The following is a 25,117-nucleotide window of genomic DNA, read 5'->3' as shown; positions in this document are numbered from 1 at the left end:
AGAGTGTGCAAGAGCAACAACAGACAGCTGGGCGATCTAGTGGCCACTGGTGAACAGGTGAGTCCTGTATAAGTCTTGTGAGTCACCAACATGGTTAAATGTGAGTTTAAAGAGGTCCTGTATAAGTCTTGTGAGTCACCAACATGGTTATAAGTATGAGTAAAGTGGTCCTACATATGTCTTGTGAGTCGCCAGCATGGTTAAATATGGGTGAAAGGAAGTCCTATATAAGTATAAAGAGTCACCAACGTGGTTAAATATGAGGTTGTAAAGATTTTATAAAAATTTATTGTAAAAAAATGTATCAAAAATTAATAAATAATAAACGATTTAATTATAACAATATTGTATTTATTTTCCCTTTTAATCTCTCAATAATATGAAAAATTGAAAAAAAAATGAAAAAATTGCGTGGAAATTAAAAAAAAATAGAAAAAAGGGTTAAAAATGGCTGCCAGAGTCGTGAGAGGGTGTAAGAAGCATTAAGCAAGGTTTCAACAATGGCCGCCGAAGTCTAGAGAGTGTGTAAGAAGATAGGAAGGTTACAACAATGGCTGCCGAAGTCTAGAGAGTGTGTAAGAAGATATCAAGGTTACAACAATTGCTACCAAAGTTTAGAGAGTGTGTAAGAAGATAGCAAGGTTACAACAATGGCTGCCAAAGTCTAGAGAGTGTGCAAGGAAGGCTACGAGAAATAAAACAGACAGCACGAGCGATCTAGTGACAGCTGGTGGAACTAAAAGTAGGGGGGGAGCCCGTTGTCATGGTGATATGACGCCATCTGGAGGGTATATAAGAAAGTTCGCCGCGCGGGCCGGGCCGGGTGGGGCGAATATTTGCCTTCCGACCGTCGAGGTGAAAGCATCTCCCTAACCGTTAACCATAGACATATTATCAAAGATTGTATGTGTGGAGAGAGGTGTTTTAGACTAGATTAGATATTTTTGGAGCGGCGAGCGACATAGACCCCTCCTCACGAGTACGACTCTGCAGTCGTACTGAGGAGACATCTTGTTTGACGCTTGTATATAAACAGTTTAAGTGCTACCTGGTGGCAAACATGTGAACTAAATTTTGTTTACATAGTAAACAAGTCCAGTAGGTGCTGCAACCTGGTGGCAAATATGTGAACTAAACTTCCTCTTTTTTTTGTTTTATGTCTTTCTGATGCAATGTTTTCAACTTTTTCTACTTTTTCTGCATTTTAACGCTCTTTGACGTCATTTTTTCGTACTACTATTACTTTATTTTATTTTTTTTGTTTAATGTAAACAGAAATTTTAGTTTTATACGTACCTGTACATTTCTTTATTTGCCTCTTATCATTTTTAGTCTTTTTTAACTTTGTTTTTAGTTGTAACTTTGCAAATACAATAAAAATAACAAGACTATGGGAAAAGAGAAAATACATAATGACTTTTTTAATAATTTATAAATAATTCTTTATTTTGCTACCAATTATACATTTTTTTTTATTTTGTATTACAAAAACATTTTAAATTCAATTACATGTTTTAGGTAATGATTCTTAAAATTACCTACATAACAAAATTAAAATTTACATTACATTTTCCAACTTCAAATATATATTTTTTTACAAATAATCGACTAAATAATAAAGAATTGGAAGAATTGCAGTTGGATAGGTGTTTTCCGTCTTTTTCATTTTGGCTTAATTCGATGAACCTCTTTGGCAGAAAGCACTAGAGTTTCGCCTGTTTCAACTCTGAAAAATAACATTATGAGATATACTGTTCGTCTACAAATCAAACTCAACTTCCTTGAAAATAAATGTTAATTTTTTTTATTCGTTTAAATAAAAATAGATCAATCTCTTAGAAAGAAAACGCAAGAAAGTAAAACTGAGTGTTGGTAATTATATGAACTTAATTCATTTTCAAAATAGCAGTTTACTGCACTCTTTTAAGTGAAATAAACCTTTTTTAAATAAACACTCGTCATTTTTTGTTCTTGTACCTTTCAATTTTCAAATCAAATTAAAACTTTCTTCAACACAGAATCTTTACTATACTCATTCCGATTCTACAGGAATATATGAACAAAAAGGTAAACATGCTCAAGTTTTAATAAATAATAGATAAGATTACCTGGATGATAACACCACAGATAGGTAGATTTCCTTATTTGGATATTGCAGGAATAGACATGGATGGGAATCACCTCTTATTTACGGAAGTGCTGCAGCATTAAAAGAAATTCCCTAAAAAGTAATCATTTTAGATTATGTCTCAGCTTCACTGGGCTGCGAATCGGCCAAGGGCTGAAAGTATTAAAACAGTAAATGATTTGAATTTCATTCACACTTATTGTAGTACGGCAGCATTTTACAAACAAAATCTTAGTTAATTCTGTTTATAACAAAATAAACCATTCTGCAACTAACTCGGAAAATCTAATTTAAACCATCTATTGCATAAAATAACAACTTTTTTATTCAGATTCAAAGGAAAATATTTAATTTATCAGAATAAAGGTTTAATTGATGTTAAAATGCTTTAGATGCTTATCAATAATGGATAAGATAACATGAAGATCAGCTCCATAAGGTAACATGGTAAGTATGGAGATTTCATCATTGATTTATTTGAATGTAGAAATAGTTGCGAATTATCTCAAATTATATGCAATAAATAATAGTTAAGCCTGCCTGAAGTAGAATTCTACAAATTAACAGGGTACCTTCGAAGATTTCCTGATTTGTTTCATGAACGAAATGTAGAAATTAGATGTGAATTACCTCAACTTATGTAGGAGTGCTGCTGGATGTAAAGAAGGGTCATGATCAAGAATAGCCAGCAAAGGGAAGAAAGGGTCCTTGAGCAAAGGCACTGGATGGAGAGAAATACACACTACATTTTAAAACATAATCTTTATATTGAACCGTTTTTAATGCAATTTTGATATTGAAACATAAGATGAAGTTGAGGCAGTCTCTAAAACAATCTAACACTATATGGGACACAAGACTTCAAAAGAAACAATTAACATTGCAACAATTTTGAAGATATACTCGTATTTATCAAATAGAAGTTGAAATGTTGTAAAAGAGATTTAATCTGAGTAAGCTTCATAATCAAACTCATAATTAATATTACGTTACAGGTTGGTATAACATAATGTAAAGCCAGGACAAAAGTAATTTAGCACACTTCCCTTGAGCATATATAAGACAAACCGAACATATTATCACTTTTATATAAAATTTTGATAGCATAATCTGATAATTTAGCTAATATCTATGGCGAAAAAATTGTTTTAAACATCTTAATTTTTCTGTGAAATAATAAATATTAAACTGAAAGACTGCAGAGGAAGGGGAGCAAAGTGAAGAGTAAAAAGTAGGGGCTAAAAGGGGTTCATTTATAATTTATATTGCAAAGAAATATTGAGTACAGAAAACCAGTGAACTTGGAGGTGTTCCAGCCATGCACATGCAATTTTATGTAAGATTAACAACTTACTTGCTTTTCAACCAATTTTGCACTTAAAGTTTCCTTATTTTTGTAGGATATCTCAGCTTCATTATTCTCTCTCTGGTAGTGCCTTTGGTAGTTATAACTGCCTGCTATTTAACCCGACGTTGGTTACTACTTATTTTACTGTGACTCCAGTTTACCTCTCTAACCTAGAGGATAGTTGCTCTCCGACCTATAGAGACATATAAAAAAAATTAGAATGTCGAAAGAACGCTGAGAACAAAAATAAAAATTATATAACCTGTTACTTATAATTGTGTTCATTGTAATTTACTAATGTTTAGAAAAAAATCAATTTTCACAGTTAGAATTTAAAACTACTGGTACGAACCTTAAAAAATCCAAGGTCCATAATTCTAGGACGTATTTAACTTTACAATAATTTAAATTTCATGGTGATTACTCTCTCCTTTATATGATAGAAAAGTGTGAATATTTACGTGGAAGTTCATAATTCCCAAACACATAATCGTAATTAGCAATTTTCTTAGCAAAGACGACCAAAAATCGTTAACATGTTACGAACTAAAACTACCTACTTATGACCGTTGAAACATTTTTATGAAATAAAATAATGAAGACTAAAATCAACTTTTTAAAATTACATACGTACACTTAAAATGCATCTAATATTAACTGTCTTTGAAACATGTCAATTTCATAAACACTTCTATTCACATCAACTAGTAATTACAAATAAAAGTATACCTAAAAATGTTGCTTACCTGCTAGAAGTCCTTAACGCAGTAATAATGCAAAAACAAGTTTTTAAATTTCCTAGGAAGTTATTCCATAATGCAAATAGATAACACAATCAGTTTTCTAAGGTATGTAAAGTTCCCACAGAGTTAGTTACAGCAACATCAACTTAGAACTATCAATCATTAATTAAGCAACATCAAATTATGAGGTAAACAGTGAATTTTTTTTAGAAGAAAACTTCTTTTGAAAATACTGACTTATCAACATGGGTGAAGAACATTTGATAAATAAAGCAAATTATTACTGATTCTACATGATAAAGAGAATATTTGGACTTAACCGAATAACCTTTTTAACCAACTGAACTGCCTGACCTGACAGTTGTTTGGTTAGGTTATTTAATGTTTATTTTAAGAGGGTCAAAGAACATGTTCATGCTACCTAGCGGTAATCACTGAAACTAGTTTCTATGTAATTACATCCTCGTGGTTTAAGCTATTGCCGCTAGATAGCATTGGCATGACCTTAATACGTTATTTTATTCCATTCCTAATTTTAAAGTAAGAACAGAATGTATAGAATTTCTAATAAGGTTGCCCAATTTCTTTATTATAAATATAAGGACTTCAATTTCTGATTTGTTCATTGATTTAAATAGAGCAAATACCAAAATAATATATTTTTAAATTCCACTCTCTTCACATGGAATGGAACCAACCAATCTTATGAAACTATTTTAATAATTATGGGATGATAATATTTGTACTACAAGCGAGAAAAATTCTTACTAAATCTCCACAAGATGGATTGATATTTCACTATACAAGTAACGTAACTAAAATTTCCATAAGTAAATCAATAAAAACTTACTTAAGAAGTTGAAGATGAGGAGTAAAATGTTGTCAACAAATCTAACGTTGTTCCTCAGCCATGCTATACCATTGTATCCATCAATCAACTGTAAGACTTCAATCTTCTGCAATTACTTTATGCTAATATGAAAATACATTGAAGGTGATAATAGATTGGCTCAAAGGTGACTTCGTGCTTAAATGCACTGCTGCAAAATTTTATCGGATGATAATATCACTTACTAAAAACTTCACTCAGATCGATGTCGTGATTAAACAAACAAATATCGATTTTCATCGTACACCACACTTGCCGATTCTTAAAAACATTTATCAAAAACAAATACATATGTCCCTTGAAAACTGAATGTCTAAATTTTCTTGATCGTAACACTTTGTTAGTAATATAGGTGAGAAAAATTAATTGCACTTTAACGAGTGCTTGGTGGATATTAAAGTAAATATGAAAAAAGGGACAAGTGTCAAAGATAAGCAATATACCTTATACCAAAATAGCCGATGAAAAGGGAAAGGTCTTGTTCACATAACACTTGCTCCAGCAAGTAATTCTCATTCTACTCCTGCTTGTTGGCACTACTGCCCTATTCATTCCTGTTATAAACAAAAACTATTAGCAGCGAAATACAGAACTAGTAACCATATCAAACCTATCCACGAACATATCCAATACTTCAACTGAAGTGCCGAAATCACCATGATACCAAATTTTCGGTATATTTAACAACTTTGTTTTTCAAGTCCTAAAATTGATAATATATGTTGTACATATTGTTACCTTGTTATTTTCCTTATATAGGCAATATTATAAACAACATAACAATAATAAAAAAAACGAAAATTGTAATTATAATTAATGTAATACTTACATAGGTTACTTAATGTAAGTAGATAAGGTTCATTCTTATTAAATCTATTTCTTTTGATGTAATGACCCAACAGTTATACTGCTAATGTAAAATAAAACGTCAATTTCATCGCCTAAGTCGTTGTAGTTGCGAGTTAAGCTTAACGAAATTATCTTCCTCGTCTTGTAGCTTTCTTTAGTTCACTTGAATATAGAACTAACTCTTCTCGTACTTCTCTTCGTTATTACGTTCTTTGTACATGTTCAAGTTGGTTGTCTGATTTTTCAGAAGCTGTCACTTGGGTAATGATTCTTCGATCATCTGTGTTTACCTTGATTTTTAAAACTGGTTTTCACAGGTTGATTGGATTTTTTTTTGTTTCAACCAACATATATTCAATTCTCTTCACAAAAAAAGTTTAATTTAGTTAAACATTATAGAATAAAGACTAAAGAAGTTGCTTGCTACTGTATTATTTTTGATATAGAATTTTTCATTAAAATTAAAACAAATATTTTTGATAATATCTATTTATTAATTATTTTAAGTTCTCTGTTAGGTTTATAAAATATGAAGTCTATGTAAAAACAAAAAGGTATGCAAATAAATAGATTTTTTTTCAAGTTGAAGATTTTTATTTATTCTCCTACTAAATAATACTTTTCATTTTCACTTTAAGTCAAAAAATCATTTAATGAATAGGATTGCGATTCAAACATGCAAATTACATAACAAAAGTTGTTTGTACTTACTCATTTGATCGATGTTTTCACAACGTCTTTTTCATTTCTACTTCAGTTGATAGCAGTTTTGCAATTATTGGCTGTTTTCAATCTGAAAATCATTATTCAATGATAAAAACAGTTTAAAGAGTTGATCTTTTATTAAAAAGCATTCTATCTTTTCACCCAACTGTATAGGAATGATGCTGCTCCTGTGTTTATTAGTTAATATTAAGGCTAATGCTTTAATATGCATATTGTGCCGATCTATTTTGAAAAACAGGAAGTAATAACAGTTGGAAAAGGTGGAATATTTCTCTTAATGAGTAATATATTTAATTTTTATACTGGTTTAGGTTTACACTGGTTCAGGTTTCTGTATTTGATAGAAATTATTAAGACCAGGGCTAGATTGTTTAAACTAGGTCAATCTATTTTAAAAACCTGAAGTAAAAACGTTTATAAAGGTGAAAATTACTCTTAATTTCACTAGAATACTCATGTTTCCGTATAAGACAGCTAATACTAAGGGCAATACTCTAGGTCAATCTATTTAGAGAAACAAAAAAAGAAAACCCATTGGAAAAAGATGATCATTTCACCCAACTGTAAAGGAATGATGCTGCTCCTGGATTTAATAGTTAACACTAAAGCCAACGATAGATTGTACAACTAGGTCGATCTATTTTGAAACACAAGAAATAAAAACCACTGAAAATAGAAGAGATTGTATACTAATTTCACTGGAAGACTGCTGTATCAGTATTTGATGGTTGATATTTAGGCCATTAAGGTAGTTTCACTAGAATACTCGTTTCCTTATATGACAGTTAATATTTAGACTAAGGCTAGCTTAGAATTGGATCTTTTCTCTTAATTTCACTAGAGCGCTTCTGCTTCCGTATTTGATAGTAATTATTAATTTAATAGCTAGATTCTGCATATTGTGCCGATCTATTTTGAAAAACAAGAAGTAAAAACAGTTGAAAAAGTTGGAATATTTCTCTTAATTTCATTAGAATACTTATGCTTCGGTTTTTGTCAGTTAATTTTAAGACCAAGGGTAAATTATGTAAGCTAGGTCAACCAATTTTTGAGAAACAAGAAAGAAAAACCATTGGAAAAAGTGGATCAGCAGTCTTCCTGGGGACAATTTCTCCTATATCCAATGGTATTTACTTCTTGAGTTTCGAAATTGATCATCCCAATATGCACAATTTAGCATTATCATTAATATTAACTATTAAATACAGGAGCAGCATCATTCCTATAGCATTGCCTTATTACAATATTAACTATCGTATGCACAAACCACTGCATCTCAGTGAAATAGGAATGAAAGTTCAATTTTTCCAATTGTTTTTACTTTCTTTTTTCAAAAATGATAGACTTTACAATTACAATCTAGCATTGGTCATAATATTAACAATTTTGACTTTTTCTATAGTTTTTTACCTCTTACATTTAAAAAAAGATCGTACCTACATGTATATTTTACCATTTACCTTAATAGTGACTATCAAATACAAAACAGGAGTGTTCAGGCAAAAGTAGAAGACGATTTCTACTTTTTCCAATGGTTTTTACTTCTTGTTTTTCAAAATAGATCGACTCAACATATACAATCTGGGGTTGCCCTTAACATTAACTATCAAATGCAGAAACAGCAGCATTACAGTGAAATTAAGAGCAGTTCCAAAGTTAGAGAATCTAGTTTAGTTTATTATCAAAACAGAATGGCTGCGAATTACCTCTTAAATTAGGTCGTACTTGCTGGAAGGATCGTTCAAAATAATGAATTGGGTTATAACAGCGGATGATAACATGCCCCATCTATCTATTTGAGATACTTGACTTCATTGTTGCAAAAAGTTCAGTGTTGAAGAAGTAAAAAGACCAATCAAATTATATAATTAAATATTTTGAATGTGCAATCTGAACAACACTAAATTTTATGACTTAATAATTCACTTCAGTAAACTAATTTGATCACTAAAAAGCCCTAAGATGATAGAGAATCATTAAAAGTGTAAGCACATTCACTTTTTTTAAAAAAAACTTAAACCTAAACCTTCTGGTTAGTTTGAATTTAGGCAAATCACTGCACTTACTAGGTATCTAATCTATTACTGTATACTTTACTATTTACTTTAGATAATACGATATAATATCTTATCTGAGAAACATGCTGTAAGCTGAAAACATGTACTTACTGATGCTGTAGGGGTTAAAATGTGTTACACTGGATGAAATGTCATCAACCCAGCCATTTGTTTGAATTGAACTAGTTCAGAATTACCATTAGAATGTCGAAAGAACGCTAAGAACTAAAATAAAAATTATATAAACTGTTAGTTATAGGTAATTGTTATCATTTACAAATATTTAGAAAAAAATCAATCTTCAATAACTTAGAATTTAAAACTGCTGATGCGAACCTTGAAAAATTCAAGGTCCATAATTCTAGGACGTTGTTAAACTTTACATTATTAATGTAAATTTCAAAGGAGATTTACTCTCCTTTAAATGAGAGAAATGTGAATATTTACTTGGAAGTTCATAATTCCCAAATAAATAATCGCAATTAGCAATTTACTTTAACAATAATGAAGATGACCAAAAATTATTAAGATGATACTAAATCTACCTACTTATGACCGTTGAAACATTTTTATGAAACTAAATAATGAAGAGCAAAATCATTTTTTTAAAATAACATGCATACATTTAAAATGTATCTATTACCAACTGTCTTGGAAACATGTCAATTTCATAAACACTTCTAATCACATAAACTTGTAATTGAAAATTGAAGTGAGTACTTCTACACAAAAAATATTGCTTACCTGCAAGAAGTCCTTAAATCAGTAATGATGCAAAACCCAGTTCCTTAATTACCTAGTTATTGCTTAATGAAATAGATAATACAATCAGTTATATACTGATAACATACTGATATACACTGATAATACAAAGCTGCATCAACTTGAAACTATAAATCATAAATACAAAAAAATTTAAAACACTGACGATATAAAAAGTTTATCAACGTGGGTAAAGAACATTTAATAAATAAAGCAAATTATTATTGTTGCTACAAGATAAAGAAAATATATGGACAAAATCCTATGTACCCATCTACACCACAGTCATACCAGACAGTTGCCTATTTAGGAGGTTACTTAATGTTTACTTTAATAAAGTCGAAGTAAATATTCATGCTACCTAGCGGTTTTCGACAAACATGAAGTAAAAACTAATGGAAAAAGTAGAAATAGTCTCCTATTTTCACTGGAATGCTGCTATTTCTGCATTTGATAGTTAATATTATGGCCAATGCTAGATTGTACATCTTGGGTCGATTTATTTTGAGAAACAAGAAGTAAAAACTAGTGGAAAAAGTGGAAATCTCCTCCTAATTTTACTGGAATGCAGCTGTTTCTGCATTTCATAGTAAATACTAAGAGCAATGCTAGATTGTACATCATGGGTCGGTCTATTTTGAGAAACAAGAAGTAAAAACAAGTAGAAAAAGTGGAAATAGGCTCTTAATTTCACTGTAATGCTGCTATTTCTGCATTATAGTTAATATTAAGGCCAATGCTAGATTGTACATCTTGGGTCGGTCTATTATGAGCAACAAGAAGTAAAACCTTGTGGCAAATGTGGAAATAGTCTCTTAATTTCACTGTAATGCTGCTGTTCCCGCACTTGATAGTTAATACTAAAGGCAATGCTTGGTTGTAGATCACGGGTCAATCTATTTTGAGAAACAAGAAGTAAAAACAAGTAGAAAAAGTGGAAATAGGCTCTTAATTTCACTGTAATGTTGCTGTTTCTGCATTATAGTTAATATTAAGGCCAATGCTAGATTGTACATCTTAGGTTGATCTATTTCGATAAACATCAAGTAAAAACTAGAGGAAAAAGTAGAAATTGTCTCCTAATTTCACTGGAAAGCTCATGTTTCTGCATTTGATAGTTAATATTAAGAGCAATGCTAGATTGTAGATCTTGGGTCGGTCTATTTTGAAAAGGAAGAAGTAAAAACTAGTAGAAAAAGTGGATATCTCTTCCTAATTTCACTGGATTGCACCTGATTCTGCATTTGATAGTTAATATTAAGAGCAATGCGAGATTGTACATCTTGGGTCGGTCTATTTTGAAAAACAAGAAGTAAAAACTAGAGGAAAAAGTGGAAATAAACTCCTAATTTCACTGTATTGCTGCTGTTTCTGCATTTCATATTCAATATTAATGCCAATGCAAGATTCTACATCTTGGGTCGGTCTAGTAAAAACTAGAGGAAAAAGTGGAAATAAACTCCTAATTTCACTGTATTGCTGCTGTTTCTGCATTTCATATTCAATATTAATGCCAATGCTAGATTGTACATCTTGCGTCGATCTATTTTGATAAACATCAAGTAAAAACTAGATGAAAAAGTAGAAATAGTCTCCTAATTTCACTGGAAAGCACCTGATTCTGCATTTGATAGTTAATATTAAGAGCAATGCGAGATTGTACATCTTGGGTCGGTCTATTTTGAAAAACAAGAAGTAAAAACTAGAGGAAAAAGTGGAAATAAACTCCTAATTTCACTGTATTGCTGCTGTTTCTGCATTTCATATTCAATATTAATGCCAATGCAAGATTCTACATCTTGCGTCGATCTATTTTGATAAACATCAAGTAAAAACTAGATGAAAAAGTAGAAATAGTCTCCAAATTTCACTGGAAAGCACCTATTTCTGCATTTGATAGTTAATATTAAGAGCAATGCGAGATTGTACATCTTGGGTCGGTCTATTTTGAGAAACAAGAAGTAAAAACTAGAGGAAAAAATGGAAATAAACTCCTAATTTCACTGTATTGCTGCTGTTTCTGCATTTCATATTCAATATTAAGGCCAATGCTAGATTGTACATCTTGCGTCGATCTATTTTGATAAACATCAAGTACAAACTAGATGAAAAAGTAGAAATAGTCTCCTAATTTCACTGGAATGCACCTGATTCTGCATTTGATAGTTAATATTAAGAGCAATGCTAGATTGTAGATATTGGGTCGGTCTATTTTGAAAAGGAAGAAGTAAAAACTAGTAGAAAAAGTGGATATCTCTTCCTAATTTCACTGGATTGCAGCTGTTTCTGGATTTGATAGTTAATATTAAGAGCAATGCTAGATTGTAGATCTTGGGTCGGTCTATTTTGAAAAGGAAGAAGTAAAAACTAGAAAAAGTGGATATCTGCCTCATTTCACTGGATTGCTGCTGTTTCCGCACTTGATAGTTAATACTAAGAGCAATGCGAGATTGTACATCTTGGGTCGGTCTATTTTGAGAAACAAGAAGTAAAAACTAGTGAAAAAAGTGGAAATCTCTCCCTAATTTCACTGGAATGCAGCTGTTTCTGTATTTCAGAGTTAATATTAAGGACAATGCTAGGCTGTACATCTTGGGTCGATCTATTTTGACAATCAAGAAGTAAAAACTAATGGAAAACTCCTCCTAATTTCACTGGAATGCAGCTGTTTCTGCATTTCATAGTTAATATTAAGGCCAATGCTAGGCTGTACATCTATGGTCGATCTATTTTGAGAAACCTGAAGTAAAAACTAGTAGAAAAAGTAGAAATCTCCTCCTAATTTCACTGTATTCCTGCAGTTTCTGCATTTCATAGTTAATATTAAGAGCAATGCTAGATCGTAGATCTTGGGTCGGTCTATTTTGATAAGGAAGAAATAACAACTAGTAGAAAAAGTGGAAATCTCTTCCTAATATCACTGGAATGCAGTTGTTTCTGCATTTCATAGTTAATATTAAGGCCAATGCTAGGCTGTACATCTATGGTCGATCTATTTTGAGAAACCTGAAGTAAAAACTAGTGGAAAAAGTAGAAATCGCCTCCTAATTTCAGTGTATTGCTGCGGTTTCTGCATTTGATAGGTAATATTATGGCCAATGTTAGATTGTACATGTTGGATCAATCTGTTTTGAAAAACAAGAAGTAAAAACCATTGTAAAAAGTGGAAATTTCTTCCTTATTTCACTGGAATGCAGCTGTTTCCGCACTTGGTAGTTAATACTAAGAGCAATGCGAGATTGTACATCTTGGGTCGGTCTATTTTGAGAAGCAAGAAGTAAAAACTAGTGGAGAAAGTGGAAATCTCTTCCTAATTTCACTGGAATGCAGCTGTTTCTGCATTTCATAGTTAATATTAAGGCCAATGCTAGGCTGTACATCTATGGTCGATCTATTTTGTGAAACCTGAAGTAAAAACTAGTGGAAAAAGTAGAAATCTCCTCCTAATTTCACTGTATTCCTGCAGTTTCTGCATTTCATATTTACTATTAAGGCCAATGTTAGATTGTACATCTAGGGTCGATCTATTTTGAGAAACCAGAAGTAAAAACTAGTGGATAAAGTGGAAATCTCCTCCTAATTTCACTGTATTGCTGCTGTTTCTGCATTTGATATTTACTATTAAGGCCAATGTTAGATTGTACATCTTGGGTCGATCTAGTTTGAGAAACCAGAAGTAAAAATTAGTGGAAAAAGTGGAAATCTCCTCCTAATTTCACTGTATTCCTGCTGTTTCTGCATTTCATATTTACTACTAAGGCCAATGTTAGATTGTACATCTATGGTCGATCTATTTTGAGAAACCAGAAGTAAAAATTAGTGAAAAAAGTGGACATCTCTTCCTAATTTCACTGTATTCCTGCAGTTTCTGCATTTCATATTTACTATTAAGGCCAATGTTAGATTGTACATCTTGGGTCGATCTATTTTGGGAAACCAGAAGTAAAAATTAGTGGAAAAAGTGGAAATCTCCTCCTAATTTCACTATATTTCTGCTGTTTCTGCATTTCATATTTACTATTAAGGCCAATGTTAGATTGTACATCTAGGGTCGACCTATTTTGAGAAACCAGAAGTAAAAACTAGTGGAAAAAGTGGAAATCTCCTCCTAATTTCACTGTATTCCTGCAGTTTCTGCATTTCATAGTCAATTTTAAGGCCTATGCTACATTGTACATCTTGGGTCGATCTATTTTGGTAAACCAAAAGTAAAAACTAATGGAAAAAGAGGAAATCTCCTCCTAATTTCACAGTATTGCTGCGGTTTCTGCATTTGATAGTTAATATTAAGGCCAATGTTAGATTGTACATCTTGGGTCGATCTATTTTGGGAAACCAGAAGTAAAAATTAGTGGAAAAAGTGGAAATCTCCTCCTAATTTCACTATATTCCTGCTATTTCTGCATTTCATATTTACTATTAAGGCCAATGTTAGATTGTACATCTAGGGTCGATCTATAATAATAATAATAATAATAATAATAATAATAATAAGGTGTATATTTCCAATTTACAATAAACGTAATGAAGAAAAATTACAATATATAACACAAATGCATGGACTTGGTCCATCAGCAGAGAAGCACGTAACTAAAATTCTAACTTGATACAAAACAAACAAAAAAATAAAATAAAACAAAAATACATAAAATTTAAGAGAAGAAACTAAAAATTAAACTGTTCTATCATAAACTTCCTGTATCTACCTGCGCATATACAATACATATTAAGCTGTGCCCAGTCCTTACCATTCAAATACTCTAAAAATTGGGGTTCACCTAATTGTTTTGTCCCAAAACATTTAATTCTGAACTCCCTTAAAACAGGACAAACGGCAATGTAGTGGTAGACATCTTCCACTTGACCCAGATTGCACAAACTGCATAAATGCTCTTGCTCACTTCTCCCAATTCTAAAATTCAGTCCTAAGAGCTGACCTCTTACCTTAAAAACATTTTTCATTAAAATAAAATTGTTATCATCTGCTATATAAGGATTTTGTAAACTCAATGACAAATCCCTATATATACTATGATAAACAGAACGATTTGCTTTTGACAATAAACTGCATTTAAATTCATGTTTAATTTTATCTAATAAATTAACTATATTAGTTGAATTACTATAATTTACCTCACAATCATATTTTTTGCATAAATTTATAAAATTCTCGTGCCAAAACAGTTTTTTATTAATGATTTCTTGAGCAAGTAACTTGGTCAACCTGGAATTATCTAATGACAATACCTTATGAATATAGTTGATATGCAGAGATAAAGTAAAGATATATAACGGACTAGCCCCTGTTTCCAAATATATTATATAGTCCGGCGAATTTCGTGGAAGAGAGAATATTTTTTTGATGAAAAAGGTGAATACTCTTTCAATAGAAACAAACCGCCTAAAACCCCAAACTTGCGCAGCATAACAAATAACTGCTCTTGAAACAGCGTTGAAAACTTCCAATTTCGCTGATATGGGGACACCATAATTTTTCAATAAGCTGCTGTAGGTCGAATTTATTCCAAATTTAGCAGTAGATACTTTTTCTAAGAAATGCTGTCTAAAAGAAAGCCTTGGCGACACTCGAATCCCCAGATACTTATAGTCATTTACTATTTCTAGATTTTCTCCAAGATATGACCAATGTTCATTTCGCGCTAACCTCCCACCATTTCTGAAAACCATTATTTTCGACTTGGTAAGGTTCACTGATAAATTCCAGCAATCACAATACCGAGACAAATTATTTAACATTCTTTGAAGTATGGAGGGGTGATCAGCCATTATAACAATATCATCGGCGTATAATAAACATCTAATATTTATACCCGCAATACGAATGCCACCTTCTAGGGCCTCATGTATATCATTTATATATAACGAGAACAACAGTGGTGATAACAAGCATCCCTGTTTCAAACCCATTTTCGTTGGAAAGCTTCTCGTAAGGCCTACCGGAGTCCACACACAGACCTCGGTCTGTTTATACAAACCTTGTACCGCATTTATGAATTTAGTAGACACCCCCATTGTATGTAATTTATAAAAGATATTATTTCTACTTGGAGAGTCAAACGCCGACTTAAAATCAATAAAACAACAGTATAATTTTTCCCCTTTATTTCTAGTTTTCAATTTAATAATGTTAAGAAGATTAAAAATGTTGTCCACTGTGGAATATCCTTTTCTAAATCCAGCTTGGTATTCCAGCAAAACATTATTTTCAGTTACCCATGCTTCTAACCTCTGCAAAAGTAAACCAGTAAATAATTTAGAAATGCAGTCCAAAAAAGAAATCCCTCTGTAATTCCCAGCAACATTTACATCTCCTATTTTAAGTAATGGAAAAATAATTGATCGCGAAAAACTCGCCGGCACATCTGACGATTCATAAATGTAATTGAACAAATTCAGTAATTTCTCCAAAAAATGTTGTGTACTATACTTATAAAATTCAAAAGGAACGCGAGGGTCGATCTATTTTGGTAAACCAAAAGTAAAAACTAATGGAAAAAGAGGAAATCTCCTCCTAATTTCACTGTATTGCTGCTGTTTCTGCATTTGATATTTACTATTAAGGCCAATGTTAGATTGTACATCTTGGGTCGATCTAGTTTGAGAAACCAGAAGTAAAAATTAGTGGAAAAAGTGGAAATCTCCTCCTAATTTCACTGTATTCCTGCAGTTTCTGCATTTCATATTTACTATTAAGGCCAATGTTAGATTGTACATCTTGGGTCGATCTATTTTGGGAAACCAGAAGTAAAAATTAGTGGAAAAAGTGGAAATCTCCTCCTAATTTCACTATATTCCTGCTGTTTCTGCATTTCATATTTACTATTAAGGCCAATGTTAGATTGTACATCTAGGGTCGATCTATTTTGAGAAACCAGAAGTAAAAACTAGTGGAAAAAGTGGAAATCTCCTCCTAATTTCACTGTATTCCTGCAGTTTCTGCATTTCATAGTCAATTTTAAGGCCTATGCTACATTGTACATCTTGGGTCGATCTATTTTGGTAAACCAAAAGTAAAAACTAATGGAAAAAGAGGAAATCTCCTCCTAATTTCACCGTATTGCTGCGGTTTCTGCATTTGATAGTTAATATTATGGCCAATGTTAGATTGTACATCTTGGGTCGATCTATTTTGAGAAAACAGAAGTAAAAATTAGTGGAAAAAGTGGAAATCTCCTCCTAATTTCACCGAATTGCTGCGGTTTCTGCATTTGATAGTTAATATTAAGGCCAATGTTAGATTGTACATCTATGGTCGATCTATTTTGAGAAACCTGAAGTAAAAACTAGTGGAAAAAGTAGAAATCTCCTCCTAATTTCACTGTATTGCTGCGGTTTCTGCATTTGATAGTTAATATTGTGGCCAATGTTAGATTGTACATGTTGGATCAATCTGTCTTGAAGAACAAGAAGTAAAAACCATTGTAAAAAGTGGAAATCTCTTCCTAATTTCACTGGAATGCAGCTGTTTCCGCACTTGGTAGTTAATACTAAGAGCAATGCGAGATTGTACATCTTGCGTCGATCTATTTGGAAAAGGAAGAAGTAAAAACTAGTGGAAAAAGTCTTTTAATTTCACTGTAATGCTGCTGTTCTCGCACTTGATAGTTAATACTAAAGGCAATGCTAGGTTATAGATTTCGGGCCAATCTATTTTGAGGAACAAGAAGTAAAAACAAGTAGAAAAAGTGGAAATAGGCTATTAATTTCACTGTAATCCTGCTGTTTCTGTACTTGGTAGTTAATACTAAAGGCAATGCAAGATTGTATATCTTGGGTCGATCTATTTCGACAAATATGAAGTAAAAACTATTGGAAAAAGTATAAATAGTGTCCTAATTTCACTGGAATGCTTCTGTTTCTGCATTTCATAGTTACTATTAGGGCCAATGCTAGATTCTAGATTTTTGGTCGATCTATTTTTAAGTTTGTCAAATAAGATCGACCCAAGAATTTTTTAAAAAGAGTACCTACATCTTCATTCTTACATCGGCCCTAATATTAACTATCAAATATAAAATAGCTGTTTTTGAGTGAAATTAGAGGAAGATTTTTACATATTTCAATGGTATTTGATTCTTGTTTATTACAATAGATCGTCGCATGCTGAATAAAGTAGAATTGCCTTATTATTAATTAATGTATACTGAAACCACAGCATCTCAGTGAAATTGGTATAAATGTTCCATTTTCTCTATAGCTTTTTATTTTATGTTTTTCAAAAGATGAGACTTTATGCAATTACAATCTAGCATTGGTCTTAAAACTATTAAATATGCAAAATTAGACGACAATTTTGACTTTTTATACAGCTTTTTACCTCTTACTTTTTAAAAAAAATCGTACCTACATGTACATTTTGCTATTGGCCTTAATAGTGACTATCAAATGCAAAATAGGAGTGTTCGATTGAAATTAGATGACGATTCCTACTTTTTCCAATGGTTTTTACTTCTTGATTTCCAGAACAGATCGACCCAAGATATACAATCTGGGATAGCCTTTAATGTTAACTAACAAATGCAGAAACAGCAGCTTTACAGTGAAATTAGGAGACTATTTCCACTTTTTCCAATGGTTTTTACTTCTTGTTTTTCAATTCACATCAATCCAAAACTTACCAACTTGAAGTTACCTTATTATTACCAGGCAAATAGAGAAACAGCAGTATTCAGGCGAATTTAGGGAAGAACTTCAACTTTTTCTATTCGTTTTTACTTTTTACTTTAAAATAAGATCCTTTTCACATTTAAAAAAGCTGTAAAGTAATCGCCTATTTTTTCAGGTGGGGCTTAACGTCCAACTACCATTTACTAGGTTTCGTGGACGCAGGCGACTAGCAAACGTACTTTACTATTTCTTATTTAACTATTAAATAAAATCCAAGGCCAAGTCCGGGATTCGAACCCAGTAGCACAATGCATATTAGCTTTGCAGGTCACGTATCCACATGTATATTTTACCATTGGGCTTAATAGTGACTATCAAATACAAAACAAGAATGTTTGTGTGGAAGTAGATGTTTTCCACTTTTTCCATTGGTTTTTACTTCTTGTTTTTCAGTACACATCAATCCAAAATTTACCAACTTGAATTGACCTTATTATTATTAATCAAATACAGAAACAGCAGCATTTCAAGAAATCAGAAGTCTATTTCCGATAGTTTTTAATTTTTTTTATTTTCAAAATTGATCATCCCAACAAGCACAATCTACTATTGGCTTTTTATTAAGTATCAAACACGGAAAAAGCAGGATTCAAGTGAAATAAAGAAATAAATTCAACTTTTTGTATTCGTTTTTACTTCTTACTTTTAAAAATAGATCGTAGCTACATGTCCATTTTACTATTGGCCTTAAATTCAAAACAAGAATGTTCGAGTAAAGTAGAAGACGACTTTCACTTTTTCCAATGGTTTTTACTTATTAATTTTCAAAACAGATCGGCTCAACATATACATTGTAGGATTGCCTTAAATATTAACTATCATATGCAGAAACGGCAGCATTTCAGTGAAATTAAGAGACTATTTCCACTTTTTCCAATGGTTTTTTAAAGGTTTTCTTTTTTAATCCTTCCACTCTCGCAGCTATTTCTAACCTTTTTTTAGATTTTCCTTCTTTTTTTTTAATTAAACGCTTTTTAACAGTAAATCTGTTAATCTTTAACAGTTTATTTTTATTTTTGGAAATTATTTCTTTCATCCTGTGGTCTGTTCGCTATCGAAGTTTTTTGAACTTTTCCATTTTTTTTTTTAATGATAAAGAGAATAAGTAAGATTCTTTTTAAATTTGTAATTTTTTTTATACAGCAAACAAATTTTATTTTGTTAAAAATTAATATTTAATTTATTAATAACATTTTATTAAAAACAAAGAACATGCAATTTAAAGTAAAAATTCTAACATTACAGTGTGAAATTAACGTGCATATTACATATAGTTAATATATAATACTTGTTTTATTAATTGATTCTTCACAAAAATCTCCTAGGATAGATGATTTACGTCTATTTCAGTTGGGCTTCTATTGATGAACAGTTTTGCAGGCAGTACTCCAGCATCAGAGGTATTTTAATCTGAAAATCAACATTATGTACAGACAACAATATTTATGCACTTAAAATCATTAGTTTTTACTGAGTTTAGCTTGAATTAAGAACCTAGACAAAAAAAAAAAATTATAATTGATTATGTATTCATAAAAATTAAATAAATGTGACTGCAATAAAACTAAAGCATTGATATGAAAGTTTAAATCATTTTTTAAAGAACCTAACCCTTTCTTTCAAAGAAAATGAAATATATTTTCCAAAAACATGCTTATTATTTATTAAAAAGATTACTCTGATTGAACAACAACAAACATGCTTACTAACGTTCTAATTTTTTATTATCTTTTTTTTATACAGAATAGAAATAGTTCTGAGATTGGAAAATATAACAGAATTTCAATCAAATTAAAACCTTTTAAAAAAAATTAATACTTTTTAGCTATAAAGATAAAAATATATATGAAAAAAGTTTTAGTTTATGTAGTATTACTCTGAACGTAGTAAATAATAGATAAGAATAGTTTAAGAACAGTTCCACAGTTAGAGAATCTAGTTTAGTTTACTATCAAAATAGAATGGATGCGAATTGCCTCATGAATAAGGTCGTACTTGCTGGAAGTATAGAAGGCTCCTTCAAAATAATGAAATGGGTTATAATAGCGGAAGACAACACGCCCCATCTGTCTGTTTGAGATACTTGACTTAATTGTTGCAAAAAGTTCAGTTTTGAAGAAGTAAAAAGACCAATCAAATTATAAAATTAAATATTTTGAATGTGCAATCTGAACAACACTAAATTTTATGACTTAATAATTCACTTCAGTAAACTAATTTGATCACTAAAAAGCCCTAAGATGATAGAGAATCATTAAAAGTGTAAGCACATTCACTTTTTTTAAAAAAACGTAAACCTAAACCCTCTGGTTAGTTTGAATTTAGGCAAATCACTGCACTTACTAGGTATCTAATCTATTACTGTATACTTTACTATTTATCTTTAGATAATACGACATAATACCTTTTTACCATGCTGTAAGCTGAAAACATGTACTTACTGATGCTGTAGGAGTTAAAATGTGTTACACTGGATGAAATGTCATCAACCCCGCCATTTGTTTGAATTGAACTAGTTCAGAATTACCATTAGAATGTCGAAAGAACGCTGAGAACAAAAATAAATTATAACTATTGTTTATAATTGTTTTCATTTACAAATATTTAGAAAAAAAATCAATCTTCAATAACTTAGAATTTAAAACTTCTGGTGCGAATCTTGCAAAATCCAAGGTCCATAATTCTAGGACGTTATTAAATTTAACATTATTAATTTAAACTTCATGGAGATTACTCTCCCCTTTAAATTAGAAAAGTATGAATATTTACTTGGAAGTTCATTATTCCCAAATAAATAATCGTAATTAGCAATTTACTTTTACTGTAATGAAGATGACCAAAAATTATTAAGATGTTACTAAATCTACCCACTTATGACCGTTGAAACATTTTTATGAAACGAAATAAGACTAAAATCAACTTTTTAAAATTACATGCGTACACTTAAAATGCATCTAATATCAACTGTCTTTGAAACATATCAATTTCATAAGCACTTCTAATCACATCAACTAGTAATTAAAAATAAAAGTATACATAAAAATGTTGCTTACCTGCTAGAAGTCCTTAACGCAGTAATGATCCAAAAAGAAGTTTCTTAATTTCCTAGCAAGTTATCGCTTAATGCAAATAGATAATACAATCAGTTTTCTAAGGTATGTAAAGTCCTCACTGACTTAGTTACAGCAGCATCAACTTAAGACTATCAATCATAAATAAATAAACATCAAAATATCAGGTAACAGTGAATTTTAAACATGGATTTTTTTTTTCAGAGGAAAACTTCTTTTTAAAATACTGACTTATCAACGTGGGTGGAAAACATTTAATAAAGCTAATTATTGCTGACGGTACATGACAGAATATTTGGACGAAACCGAATAACCTTTTTACCCCACTGCCTTACCAGACAGATGGTTTGTTAGGTTATTCAACGTTTATTCTAATAGTGTCAAAGTACATGCTCATGCTACCTAGCGGTGATCACTGGAACTAGTTGCTATGTAATTACATCTTTTTAGTTCAAGCAATTACCGCTAGATAGCATTAGCATGTCAATACGTCTATTTCTGATTTTATAGTAAGAACAGAATGCATAGATAGAATTTCTAATAAGGTTGCCCAATTTCTTTAATTTAAATATAAGGACTTTAATTTCTAATTTATTCTTTGATTTAAATAGAGCAAATACCAAAATAATAAATTTATAAATTCCACTCTCTTCACAAGCTACGTATAATAGAACCAAAAAATCTTATGAAACTATTTTAATAATTATGGGATGATAATATTGGTACAATAAGCCATAAGATGTATTGATATTTCACTATTTGCAAGTAACTTAACTAAAATTTCCAAAAGTAAATCAATAAAAACTAACGATTTTTATAAGATGAAGATGTGGATTAAAAGGTTGTCAACTAGTTTAGTCTAACGTTATTTCTCAGCCATGCTAATCCATTGTATCCATCAATCAACAATAAGACTTCAATCTTCTGCAATTACTTTATGCTAATATGAAAATACATTGAAGGTGATAATAGATTGGCTCAAAGGTGACTTCGTGCTTAAATGCACTGCTGTCAAACTTTTATCAGATGACAATATCAGCTCGAAACCGAAAATTTTAGTTTTACTATTAACTTTGTCTTACCATTACCACAGGAAGACTTCGCAATCCTTTCTAGAACAAAGCGTCTCACCTTTCTTTTAGATTATTCAATATAGCGTTTTACATTTATTTATTTTTTCAATGTGTCCAATATTCAATCAAAAGCTGCTTTAATTAAGGTAAGCAAAGAAGAATTCCCAAACTAAATTTTGTTTTTTTTTCAGTTCTTGAAGCATTGCTCTTATTGAAGATTCGAATAACTGCAAACGGATTACTGGAACAAAACAGCATTTACAACGAAATAATAAAGTCTGCTGACAATAATTTTAGTTACTTAATTTCCTAATGTACAGGTGTGTGTGTGTACCTTTTGGCTTAAGAATGTTATCTTAGAACAACTGACAGAACATAAATCTTGAGGCTTCCTACAAACATCTACTTTACTCAATAAGCATTTTATTAAACAAGTTGTCGGTTGAAGTGTGAAGTTTAAGCCTCACCATATTCTAATGAGGAAAGACTAAATGAGTTACCATTCTACCTTGTTTATATAATTTTGACACTTATTTAAACACTCTATTCTGATAAGTGGCTGACTGTAAGTGATCTCTGGTACACATTTTTGCCATTCCTCCTCTTTACAATTACCAGTGGATCAGTTTTTAATCACATAGAAAAAGAAGGAAATATACATATGTCTAAAAGAGTTGGCAACTTGGTTGTTTTATCCTCGATACGTGTGTAAACATACTTCCTTCTGTTCTCCAATCACACTCTTAATGATATTCGACTGTCAACCAGTATATTTCTACACGGACAGTGCATTCCAGTGCTCGGATCGTTAGGGATGATTGTCCCTCTATTACCTGGAGTTTTTTTTTTTTTTTAACATTTTAAAAAAGTGAAAAGTACCCTGAGCTTGAAATTACTGGGATTATTTAAAATGAAAGGATATTATATCTTAAGAAGTCCAATTCTATCTTAAAAAAGATAATTGGAAAATAAATGATCAATAGTTACCTTTTCAATAGTTATTTCATCACTCTGTGGTCACCTTTACTATACGTGTTTCCTATACGTAATGGTCTAAGAACGCAAAGCCAACAATTCCAATCCTTCTGTGACAGTCTATAAGTAAATAAATAAATATAAATAGCCTATAGTAAGCAAATAAGTAACTATAATAGTTAAATAGAACTGCATTCGAATTTACAGTATACTGAAACTATATTATTTTGGAAGAAAGCTTTGTATGCAAAGATAGTTGAATAAGAAAAAGAATAATGTTCTGAAAACAAATAATAATAAACACCGTCTTCCACGAAAATATCAAGCATGTTGAATATGAATGAAAATAAAGAGTTCAAATAAAGTAAAAATCTTTGTTCTTCAGAGCCGTCAAAAGCAACTCTATCTATAGAGGGGTTGAGAGGATTTTATTAATCATTAATCTGATTACATGTTTATGATCAGAGGCACCATCTGAATAAATGTATGGAGATTTCTTCAGCAAGACTGTAAATGGAAAAAAAAGGAGTATTGGAAAAAGTAATTCATATTCCTAAGGATTTGAACTAAGAGAAAATTGGGTAAATGTCAAGAATAGGTGTCCGAAGGTGTGACCTAGGAGCTTCTTTACAGCCCACTGTTTGGAGGTCGGCAGAGTACCAGAAAATGTTCCAGGCTCGAACGGTCTTAGATGTTGACTCGCTTTAAATAAAAAATAAGATGGAATAAAAATTATCTTTGAATAACTTGGATCCATATATTGCGCTTCTTCCCCTACGGGTGCCGCCCGTTTTTGTAACGTATTTTTTTTTTAGTACAAACTCTAAATTTTAGGAAAATATAATTAACTGAACTACAGTAATAATTAAAAAATATTTATTTTAAAACAAAAATGAGCTAAACTTGCTGGATACTTGTTTGGGAGACCGAGGCTGTAATGTACCCTTCCTAATTTAAATAATGATTATTGTAAATCGACATTGAAACAATAATTATTGAGAGAAACTGTACAATCTATTAATTTACTTGTAATGGGTATATTCTAGTAATTAATTTTATACCTTTATGATAACACGATATTAACCTACCTATGTTTATAAAATATCCCCGCGTTGTTCCTATGTTAGTCCCCGACATAACGTAGAGGTCACAAGAAGAGGCAGACCCTAGGTTATCCAGTTACATTTAATGAACTTATCAAGCCGAACAGCACAGGTTTTCACCTGCACAGACACAGACAATCGGAATAATGACGGACAGTTCTAAGTACCGGCACTTCTATCCACTAGCTCAGCTGATGATTCCCACCCTCTTCTTCCTTTTACAGTCCACTAATGACCCAACGACCCATCTCCTCTTCAGCCTATACTTCGTTCGGCCCCTGCTACCGTTTCATACTGTCCTGTATCCAATCATTAATTATTGCGACTGGCGCCATATCCATCATTAGTTTCGAAAAAAAAAGGAGGAGTACTATTTAAGATATGCAGGAGCTTTTTGTCAGGATTTGGCTGTTTTTACTCCAATATTCTGGGATTTCCAGCAACTTAGATTTAGAGAGCGCAAGATCTGTAGTTGACAGTTCAAATTTTGTATTCGTTTCGTAACTTATTGCTAATCTGATGTTAATGTTTCGACCTCCTCTTAAACAATTCCGCCTAATATTTTATCCTATTGTTTTTAACCCTTGAAAACGGTTATATTTTTAAATGCACTATAGTTTTAGTATTCGATTTACATAAGTTTTCACCTGTTTCAGGAACTAGTCATCGAAAGGTTAATTATTGATCAGTAGACAAACAAAATCC

General features: G+C 31.3%; 1 long non-coding RNA gene across 17 annotated transcripts in view; it reads right to left on the bottom strand.

Moving 5' to 3' along the window:
• Nucleotides 1-1,672: 1,672 nt before the first annotated feature.
• Nucleotides 1,673-25,117, bottom strand: part of LOC141447546 (uncharacterized) — a 34,929-nt gene continuing 11,484 nt past the window's right edge. For 2 of the 17 annotated variants that reach the window (XR_012454425.1, XR_012454423.1), the window contains 10 exons: nt 23,322-23,429; nt 22,071-22,575; nt 21,244-21,392; nt 20,632-20,738; nt 9,485-19,600; nt 8,852-8,965; nt 5,070-6,750; nt 4,223-4,371; nt 2,109-3,669; nt 1,673-1,726 (listed from right to left, as the gene is read on the bottom strand). This is a non-coding gene — a long non-coding RNA (uncharacterized lncRNA). The other 15 variants (XR_012454437.1, XR_012454432.1, XR_012454434.1 and 12 more) reach the window with 15 other exon arrangements.

This window comes from Rhodnius prolixus, unplaced genomic scaffold (assembly GCF_049639745.1).
Source record: "Rhodnius prolixus isolate KJV_2025 unplaced genomic scaffold, Rpr scaffold_7, whole genome shotgun sequence".
In the NCBI taxonomy this organism is placed as follows: Eukaryota; Metazoa; Arthropoda; class Insecta; order Hemiptera; family Reduviidae; genus Rhodnius; species Rhodnius prolixus.
The sequence above is the reverse complement of the archived record's forward strand: the minus strand, read 5'-3'. Positions and strand labels throughout refer to the sequence as shown.